The sequence below is a fragment of the Gossypium hirsutum genome, chromosome A09 (genome assembly GCF_007990345.1).
Source record: "Gossypium hirsutum isolate 1008001.06 chromosome A09, Gossypium_hirsutum_v2.1, whole genome shotgun sequence".
NCBI lineage: Eukaryota > Viridiplantae > Streptophyta > Magnoliopsida > Malvales > Malvaceae > Gossypium > Gossypium hirsutum.
The window spans coordinates 41,730,352-41,741,245 of NC_053432.1; the positions used below are offsets into that span (position 1 = coordinate 41,730,352).

A 10,894-nucleotide genomic window follows, 5' to 3' on the forward strand; every position below is an offset into this window, starting at 1 on the left:
ACGCCCGTGTTCCTGGCCGTGTGTGCTTTAGAAAGCTTGCGTTCCATGAGTCGGTTAGTATGTTAGATGTTAAAACTAAAATTTAAAGAAATTAATATTGTTAGTGCTCGAGTTGCCTCCCGGAAGTGCTTATTTATAGTCTAAGCTCGACTTACTTCTCTGGTGAATGGTCATGGTGGTTCGAGGAGTTTGTACTCCTCATTCCTGCTATGAACCTATGAAAATAAGGTTTTAGGCGGGTATTGTTTACCTTAAAGATGTCAAATTTGGGATGACTTACCTTGACTGTACCGAATGGGAAAATGCTAAGTACCGTAAGAGGAATTTCTTCATTCGGTTTGGCAGTGTCAATGTGGGGATCTGCGGCATCTAATGAAACTTTATCTCTAACCTTAAGTTGATTTGGTGAGGCATTGAGATCATTCTGGCATAGTTTTGGTTTATCGTGTTTTCTCAATTTAAATGTCAGCCATTCATCTAACTCCTCGATTCGTAACCTTCATTCTTCATGGGTAGATTCTTCGTTGTGGACTGAACATGGCTCATGTGTGTCCTTTAAACTTATTTCCTGCAAAATAGGTTGCACTGTATGATCAGTCTTAGTAGAATAATTTGTACAATCACCTCCAATTTTTGATGAGTTGTTCGGGTTGCGAGCTTAAAGGTTTATTGTTTCGTCTCCTACACGAAGTGTGAGTTCACCTGTGCCAACGTCAATAATTGTTCTAGCAATTGCTAAAAAGGGCCTTCCCAAAATTAAAGGAACATTACTGTCCTCTTCTATGTGTAAAACAAAAAAATCAATTGGGAATATAAATTTGTCAATTTTAACGAGTACGTCTTCAATGATACCCCTAGGAAATCTGAAAGTTTTATCTGCTAATTGAATGCTCATCCTAGTTTGTTTGGGTTTCCCTAGACCTAGTTGCTTAAACAATTTGTATGGCATAACATTGATACTAGCCCCTAGATCAGCCAAAGCATTATTAAAATCTAAACTACCAATTAAACAATGAATCATAAAACTCCCTGGATCTTTTAGTTTGTTGGGTAGCTTATTCTGAAGAATGGCTAAGAAAACCGCGTTCAGCTCCACATGCGACCTTTCATCTAACTTTTGTTTATCTGTTAGAAGCTCCTTTAAAAATTTGACTGCGTTTGGCATCTGCGAAAGTGCTTCAATAAACGGTAGGTTAATATGTAGTTTCTTTAATAGTTTACCAAATTGTTCATCTGAGCAGTCTTTTCTTGTCACATTGGGGTATGGCATACAAGGTTTATACTCTGTACTTATCAATTTTTGTTCATTTTGGCCTACCTTATTCTTACCTTCGCTTACCACTGGTTTTGGCCTTGGTTTTGCCACTAACCCTTCCTCATCTTGAATGGCAATTGTATTGAGTTGCTCCCTTGGGTTAGATTCAGTGTTGCTTGGCAGGCTACATTGTGGTCATTCAAAAATCAACTTGGCGAGCTGTCCAATCTGAGTTTGAAGCCCCTGGATGCTTGTTGATTTTTGAGTGCCTTCTCGGTATTCTAAAAACGAGTCTCTGACACCAAGAAGAATTTGGTTAGCATCTCCTCAAGGTTCGGATGATTCTCCTACTGGTATGGTGGTTGCTGAAAGCCTGAAGGGGGTGTTGGTTTCTGATTTCCTTGGCCTCTCCATGAAAAATTTGGGTGATTCCTCCAACCTGTATTGTAAGTATTGCTATAAGGATTGTTTTGAGATCGAGGAGTATTACCCATGTAATTTAACTGCTCGTTCTCCATGTTGTGGCCAGAAGGTGGGTATTCTGAATTGCTCAATCCACCTCCATTTGCTTCGCACTACATTACTGGGTGAACCTATGAAGAACTAAGAAAACCATCAATTTTCTTATTCAATAGTTCTACCTGATTAGAAAGCATGGTGACCGAATCGATGTTATAAACACCGGCTGTTTTCGCTGGCTTTGTTCTCATGACTTGCCACTGGTAGTTATTTAGTGACATCTCCTTTATATATTCATAGGCATCTTCAGGTGTTTTATTATTGATGGTTCCGCCAGCAGCTGCGTCAACCATTTGTCGAGTCGAAGGATTCAGGCCATTATGAAAAGTTTGAACTTGTAGCCAGAGTGGTAACCCATGGTGAGGGCATCTTCGCAAAAGGTCCTTATATCTCTTCCACGCATTGTAAAGTGTTTCTAAATCCATCTGTACAAAAGAAGAGATATCATTATGTAATTTAGCCATTTTAGCCGGCGGAAAATATTTTAGTAAAAACATTTCGGTCATTTGTTCCTAAGTAGTGATTGACCCCCGGGTAACAAATTCAACCACTGTTTAGCTTTATTTCTCAATGAAAAAGGGAATAACCGAAAGCGAATGGCATCATCAGAAATGCCATTAATTTTAAATGTATCACATAGTTCTAAAAAGTTTTCTAAGTGAGCGTCGGGATCTTCGTCCTGCAAACCATCAAACTGAACAAATTGCTGTATCATTTGAATTGTGTTAGGTTTCAGTTCAAAACTATTTGCAGCTATAGCAGGTCTAACTATGCTCGATTCAGTTCCTTTTAAAGAAGGTTTAGTATAATCATACACAGTGCACAGAGCAGGATTCTGATTTACTGGATTAACAACAATCGCAGGAGGTATCAGGTTTTCCTAATTTTCAGCCATCTCCTTGGTTGTGGTATGAATATCGTCCTCTTGCTCGTTCTCTGTGTATCTTAAGCTTCGCCTTATTTCTCTTTGGTTTCTGTAAACTGTGCGATCGATCTCACTGTCAAAAAGTAATGGTCCTGACGGGTTTCTTCTAGTCATAAACTATAAGAACCTGCCAGAAAAAGGGAAAAAGAAGAATTAGTAATAAAAATTAGAATAAAATTTAAATTGCAGTAAAGTAAATGGCTAAAGTAATAAAAATCGAGTGTTCCTAATATCTTAGTTACCCAGAAACAGCGCCAAAAACTTGATACGTGATATTCGTGACAGGTTTTAAATATTTATAATGAATCGTTCTTGAAATTAACTATTATCACGATGAAGGCAAGTGTACCTATCGAACAGTAGTATAGCTTTAGCAAGACCGAGTTATCGAACCCAAAGGAACTAAAAGTACTAGTATCAACTTTCTTTTTATTATCTAGCCTAAAAAAATAAAAGGATTTGTTTATCTAACTAATTAATTAAACTAAGAAATCATAGAAAAGAAATTTGGGGAAAATACTTTTTGGAAAACTCGATTGATTGCGGAAATACCTAAGGAAAAATCTAACTAGATTTCACTTGTTATTTGATTCTGAATCAGACGATTTATTCATTCAACTTGTTCTGTAGAGATCCCTAAGTTATATTATTATCTCTCTCGAGACTAACAACGTCTAACCCTAGATTGTATAATTGAAATCTCTTTCTAATTAACGCCCTAAGGTTGCATTAACTTGATCTATGGATCCCCTTATTAGGTTTCACTTTAATCCGGTAAAATCTTGTCACCCTATCTCTAAACGTGCAATCAACTCCGCTTAATTATGATAAATTTACTCTTAGACAGGGTCTATTCCTCCTCTGAATAAGAGCTTAACTTGAATCAATATCCTGGAATATCAAAACAAGAATTAAGAACACATAATTAAGAATAAGTCAAATATTTATCATACAATTTAGATAATAATAACAGGATTCATCTTAGGTTTCATTCCCCTTAGTATTTAGGGGTTTTAGTTCATACTAATGAAAGAAAACATCTCGAAAGAATAAAAATAACAAAACATAAGAAAACCCAAAACTCCTGAGGGAATTTGAAGGGAGATATTCAGTCTTGATGGTGAATCCAGCTTCTGAGATGGATTGGTCGGCTTTCCTTGAGCAATTCCTTGTTTCCTCCTGTGCGTCCCCCCTCTTCTCCTCTTCTAAGGTGTATTTATAGGCTTTGGAATGCCTAAGAGCCCTCAAAAGTGGCCTTTTACGAATAGGACTCTGCTTGGGCTCGATAAGGACATGCCTGTGTGTGATTACTTCAGGCCGTGGTCAAGCCTGTTAAATAGGCACGGGCATCTGGTCTACCTGTGTGATTCGTGCTTCGATTCTGCCAAATTGACCCGACCGTGTGGTCTGTCCGTGTGAGGAAGTCCAGGCCGTGTTGATTTCGTACATTGGCCCATTTTCTCTATTTTTGGCCCGTTTCTCGTTCCTTTCACTCTCCTATGCTCATCTAAGTATAAAACATGAAATTAAGGCATTAGGAGCATCGAATTCACCAAATCTAAGGAAAAATCATCCATAAAATGTGCTAAGCATGGGATAAAAATATGTATAAATTGTGATTTTTCATATGTTAGCAAGTAAAATCTGAACAACAGGTGCCTTCAGAATTATTATATCCAATTACGATCCCAAAATAGAAATGGGAAAGAATTACTATGGACTTTGTATCAGGATTACCCCTGTCTTCGAAGAAGAAAGATGCTATTTGGGTAATTATCAACTGACTGACAAAGTCTGCACACTTTATTCTGGTATGCATGGATTTTTCCTTGGAGAGATTGGCTGAATTATATGTTTATGAGATTGTCAGATTGCATGGAGTGTCAGTCTCCATTATTTCAGACAGAGATCCTTGATTTACATCTTGATTTTGGAATAAGTTGCAAGAAACTTTGGGTACACAGTTATATTTTAGTACCGCAACTGATGGACAATCCGAACGTGTAATCCAGATTTTGAAAGATATGCTTCGGTGTTGTATTTTGGAATTTGAAGATGATTGGGAAAAGTATCTACTTTTAGTTGAATTTTCCTATAGTAACAATTATCAGTCCAGTATTAAAATGGCACCATATGAAGCTTTGTATGGTCGTAAATGTAGAAGTCCATTGTATTGGACAGAGCTCAGTGAGAAAAAGATACACGGAGTTGACTTGTCTGTGAAATTGAAGAAAAGGTGAAAGGAATTCAAGATAGTTTGAAAGCAACCTCAGATCATCAAAAGTCTTCATGCCGATCTTAAATGAAAAGAAATAGAATTTCAGGTCAGTGACAAAGTATTCATGAAAGTATCTGTGATATCCCGAATAAGGGCCTAATCAAAATAGTGGTTTTGGGACCACAAATCTGAGATAGAAATAATTATTTTATAATTATTTTTAGTTCTATGCTATGATTGCATGACTGTGTGAAAATTTCGTGAAGAAATTCTATGCATAAAGTGCTTAATTTGAAATTAAGCACTAAATTGAATAAGTTGCAAAACATGCATTCTAGAAGCTTTTAGTATGAAATTTCTTTGGAATATTAATTAGGAAGTCTTAAAATTTAACCAATTTCTAAAATTTTGGACAAAAATGGACTTGTACATGAAAAATTACAAAGAAAGGCATTAAGGGCATTTTTGTCATTTGGTAAATATAGTCTTTAAAAAGGGAAAAATAACACAAAAAAGGACTCATCTTCTTCATAAGGGCTGCAGAATTTTGCTTGTCACCATAGCTAGGGTTTCAACATTTTCAAGCCTTGATTGTAAGTGATTTCCATGCCCCTTTTTAATGCTCTTTTCGATTTTAAAATCTAGAAAGCATGTTCTATCATTTTCTAGTAATATTTTGAGCTAGGATGCATGTATGAAAATTTACCCATGTGTAACATAATTGTATTTTGATGAACAATGAAGGAATATGATGGTTTGATGTGTGTTTAACAACGTTTACTTAGTAGTTATATGTAAAAACACCTAAAAAGGGACTTAATTGTAAAAAAGGGTAAAATTGATGGCAAAAATCTAATTTTTGGTTAAAATATGGGCTGTTATGGACACTAGAAAATTTTACTATGCCTAGATGTCATGGGTAATGCATGTAACTCATTGTACAAACTTAAGGACTCAATTGTAAATAATTGAAAAGCCAGGGGTAAAATGGTAATTTTATTCAAGCCCGTATTAGGGGATGTTTTGGTGAATGTGTATATTGAATAAATCAATTCGATATTTTAGATCAAGAGAAACAAGATTCGAGTCGTGATCAAGGGAAAAATAAAGTTTACAAGGAATAGGCTCGATTTTTAACATTTTGTACCAAGGTAAGTTCATCTGTAAATGTGGTAACATAATTGTCATTTTAAGTAATTTAATGATATTTATATGATATGATGATTATTATCATGAAATATTATGCTTTGTGGTTATTATTGAGTAATATGCAAATTATGTGAGTTACTTGATAAATATGAAATGCTACCAAGTATCAGTTCCGACATTCTGTGGAAGACGGAAAAGATGTGCGATTGAGGAAAATCCCGTTTGAACCTTGGGAATAGACTAGGATACAAGTGACATGTCACTAGGATATTTGAGTTCCGAGCTCGTTGAGTTGAGTCCAAGTTCACTTACGGATGCGAACGCCCGAGCTCGTTGAGTTGAGTCTGAGTTCGCTTATGGGCGAGTTACATGGTAACTTGGTTACATAATTTTCCCAGGCTATTGAGTTTGTTTAGCTACGGGTATGGCACTTATGTGCATGCAATCCGTGTATCCAAATTATATTTCGATGTGTTCAATGGGTGAATCTTAAGTGAATAAAGAGAATACCTAAAATGAAGATGACATGTTGGTAAGTGTGGTGAATGAGAAAATTTGACAGGTATGTGGTTAAACCCTTGGGTTGAGAACTTGGTATGATGAAATCATGGTAAGATAGTAAGTGCAAATATAACATGAATGTCTTGGTGATATTTATGCAAATGATGTTTTATGGTGGATTGCATGATTATGTTACTTACTATTTGCATGTGAACTTACTAAGCATTTATGCTTACTCCCTCCTTTTCATTCATTGTAGTTTTGACAAGCCAGCTCAGAAATCGAGAATGGTCGGAGGCTCGCTCACACTATCTGTGGACCTTTTTGGTATAGTGGCTTGTATATTTTGAGTATGGCATGTATAGTACTATAATCATTTTGTGTATATAATCTTATGATATGGCTATTGAGTGGTAAGGAAATGCTTGGTAATGATTAGCCATTTATTCGGTATTATGTATGCTTAATGTGCTATCTAATCCATGGAAATTCATAAAGAGGTGAAATTTGCTATAAAATAGTATCATACAGCAGCAATGACGTGAGTTTGAAAAATCACTAAAAATATTAGAGACATAATTAAATAGTTAATAAAATATTAAATTGAAGCTTATTAAGTCTAATTTCATATGGAAGAAACAAAATAGGTAAATGAGTTGTATTTTATAAGAAATTTGAGTTTTGGTGGGACAGGGTCAGAGCGATTTCTGAATCCCCTGTTCTGATTTTATAAATTCACTAAAAATGGTAAAAAAATAATTAGGAGTCATAATTTATATTTATAGATTCCTTATTGAGTATAATTTTAAGAGAAACAAATGGCATAGTCATCTGAATTCTGTATAAAGAGAAAACTAATTCGTAGTGAACAGAGGTCAGAGCAGTCGAACACTGAAATAGGGGAAATTTTAACTAATAAACTGTACTAATTGGCCCAACCAAAAATTCTGGAAAAACATTAGTAAATATATATATGAGTCTAGTTTCAGGAAAAATTTATATATTTTAATTTCGACTATGACGCAAATGGGCAGTTTATGACGAAAGGTAAAATAAATTGTTTGAAATTGTTTAAGTGATAAATTAAGTCTGTTAACACCTCGTGCTCGACTCCGGCGACAGTCTCGGGTAAGGGGGTGTTACATTTGGTGGTATCAGAGCTACGATTTAGTCGGTTCTTGGACTAACGTGGTGTATGTACGGGTTTTGCTATACATGCCATATATATTGTTATAGTGTGACGACTCTTGACCTCTAAAATGAATTTTTTTGCAGTAAATGGATCCCGATCCAGCTATGGCTGATGATGTAGAGAGCAATGCGCCAGTTCCTGCTGAAAGGGCGGTGCTGACTGAAAATCGACCTCCTACTGTTGGTCAAGGAGGAGCAGAAGAGGCTCACGAAGCCTTTCTCCAGATGATGAATGCATGGTACACCGAGTTCATTCGTACGAACCCAAATGCTAAACAATCTCCCCACCTCCCTCGATTCCTCAACCTGTACCTCCGATGCCTTAAGGTATGGATCTGATGAAATTTCATAGAACCCCAGTTGACAGAATTCGCAAGCAAGGGGCTAAAGAATTTAGGGAAAATATTGATGATGATGCCAAGAAAGCAGAATTTTGGCTTGAGAATTATATTCGGGTATTTGATGAATTGTCTTGTACACCTGAAGAGTGCTTGAAATGTGCTATATCCTTGTTGAGAGATTCAGCCTATTATTGGTGGAAGACATTGATTTCAATGTTATCGAAAGAGAAAGTGACTTGGGAGTTCTTTCAAGAAAAATTTCAAAAGAAATACATCAGTGAAAGATTTGTTGAACAGAAGCGTAAAGAGTTTCTCGAGTTGAAACAAGGTAACATGACAGTTACTGAGTATAAAAGGGAGTTCTTTCGGCTGAGTAAGTACGTAGAGAATGTATTCCTTCAGAGGCTAAAATGTGCAGACGATTTGAAGACGGACTCAATGAAGACATCAAAGTATTTGTGGGAATTCTTTAGTTGAAAGAGTTCATAGTACTTGTTGATCGGGCTTGCAAGGCTGAATAACTAATTAAAGAGAAGAGAAAGGCAGAGGCTGAGACTAGAAATTTGAAGAAAAGACAGATAAGCAGTGCATTCCCACCGCAATCTAGAAAATCCAGAGATATGTATTCTCGTTCTCATGTTTCGGTCGAACATTCGTATGGGAATCGTAAGAAGCAAAATGTGGGTTTTGAATCTCAAACTACTTCTGTGGCTAGTGTGGAAAATTTGAGATTTGTTAGACCCGAGTGCCAACGATGTGGGAGAAGTCACCTTGGTACATGTAGAACAAATGAATGTTACCAATGTGGTTCTCCAAATCATTTCATTAGAGACTGTCCAGAGAGAATTGAGAAAGAAAAATTTCAGAGTGCAAAATCTAGTGGTGCAGTTTCGAGAGGAAGATCTTCGAGAAAAGCTGGGAATGAGGCAAGCAGCAAGAATGTAGTTAGAGATTCAGCGTTTAAATCTAAAGCTAGAGCTCCGGCTAGAGCTTATGCCATAAGGGCGCGTGAAGATGCTTTATCTCCCGATGTGATCACTGGTATTTTCTCTCTTTATGATGTTAATATTGTTGTTTTGATTGATCCCGGTTCTACTCATTCATATGTGTGCATGAAATTGGTGTCTAATATGAGTATACTTGTTGAGCCTACGAAATTTATAATTAAAGTGTCAAACCTGTTAGGCAAATGTCTTATAGTTGATAAAGTATGCAAGAAATGTCCTTTTGATGATTAGAGGTCATTATTTTTCGGCCGACTTGATGTTGTTGCCGTTTGACGAATTTGATGTTATTTTGGGTATGGATTGGGTGACATTGCATGATGCTATAGTAAATTGTAAACAAAAGGTTATTGAATTAAAATGTGAAAACGGTAATATTTTATGGGTTGAATCAGATGAATCAAAGGCATTGCCTCGTGTGATTCCTTCGATGTTGGCTCAGAGATATTTGAGAAAGGGTTATGAAGCTTATTTGGCGTATGTGTTGAATACAAAGGAATTTGAGAAGAAAATTAAATCAGTGCCAATTGTATGTGAATTTGCGGATGTATTTCCAGAAGAGTTGCCAGGTTTACCTCGTGTCAGAGAAGTAGAATTTGGTATTGAGTTGATACCGGGAACAACTCAGATCTCGATTGTTCCATATAGAATGGCACCAACAGAGTTGAAAGAATTAAAGTCGCAGTTGTAAGAGTTGACTAACAAAAGCTTTGTAAGACCGAGTTTTTTGCATTGGGGTGCTCCCGTATTATTTGTGAAAAAGAACGATGGTTCTATGAGATTGTGTGTAGACTATCGGCAGTCAAATAAGGTGACAATCAAGAACAAGTATCCGTTATTGAGAATTGACGATTTGTTTGATCAGCTGAAAGGAGCAACATGGTTTTCAAAGATTGACTTGAGGTCTGGATACTACCAGTTGCGAGTAAAAGAGTCAGATGTGCCTAAAATTTCTTTTAGAACAAGGTACGACCATTATGAATTTTTAATTATGCCATTCGGTTTCACAAATGCTCCTGTTATGTTTATGGATTTAATGAATTGCATATTTCGGCCATACTTGGACAAGTTTATTGTGGAATTTATTGATGATATCTTAATTTATTCAAAAGATGAGACAGAGCATGCTGAGCACTTGAGGATAGTTTTTCAAACTTTGAGAGATAAGCAGTTGTATGCCAAGTTTAGTAAGAGTGAATTTTGGCTTTGAGAAGTAGGATTTTTGGGTTATATTGTTTCAGGTGATGGTATACGAGTTGATCCCAGTAAAATTTCGGCTATTGTTGATTGAAAACCGTCGAAGAATGTAATTGAGGTTAGAAGTTTCTTGGGTCTAGCTGGTTATTATCGACGGTTTGTAAATTGATTTTCTATAATTGCTACTCTTATGACCAGACTACTCCAAAAGGATGTTAAATTTGAGTGGACAGAAGAATGTCAACAAAGCTTTGAGGAATTGAAAAAGTTACTGACTGAAGCACCAGTGTTGGTACAACTCGAGTCAGGTAAAGAATTTGTGGTGTATAGTGATGCTTCTCTAAATGGCTTGGGATGTGTACTTATGCAAGAAGGAAAAGTTGTGGCTTATGCTTCGAGGCAGTTGAAACCTCACGAAAGGAATTATCCGACTCATGATTTGGAACTGGCTGCTATAGTGTTTGCTTTGAAGATTTGACGACATTATTTGTATGGTGAAAAATGCCGCGTATATACAGACAACAAAAGTCTCAAGTACTTGATGTCACAAAAAGAATTGAATTGGAGACAGTGGAGATGGTTAGAATTATTGAA

At 36.3% G+C, this 10,894-nt stretch overlaps 1 non-coding gene across 1 annotated transcript; it reads left to right on the top strand.

Annotated features, from left to right (window-relative positions):
- The first annotated feature begins 2,125 nt into the window (after positions 1–2,125).
- Positions 2,126–2,231, top strand: LOC121206860 (small nucleolar RNA R71). The gene has a single exon (XR_005902031.1). It is a non-coding gene; the product is annotated as a small nucleolar RNA R71 (small nucleolar RNA).
- Positions 2,232–10,894: the final 8,663 nt, after the last annotated feature.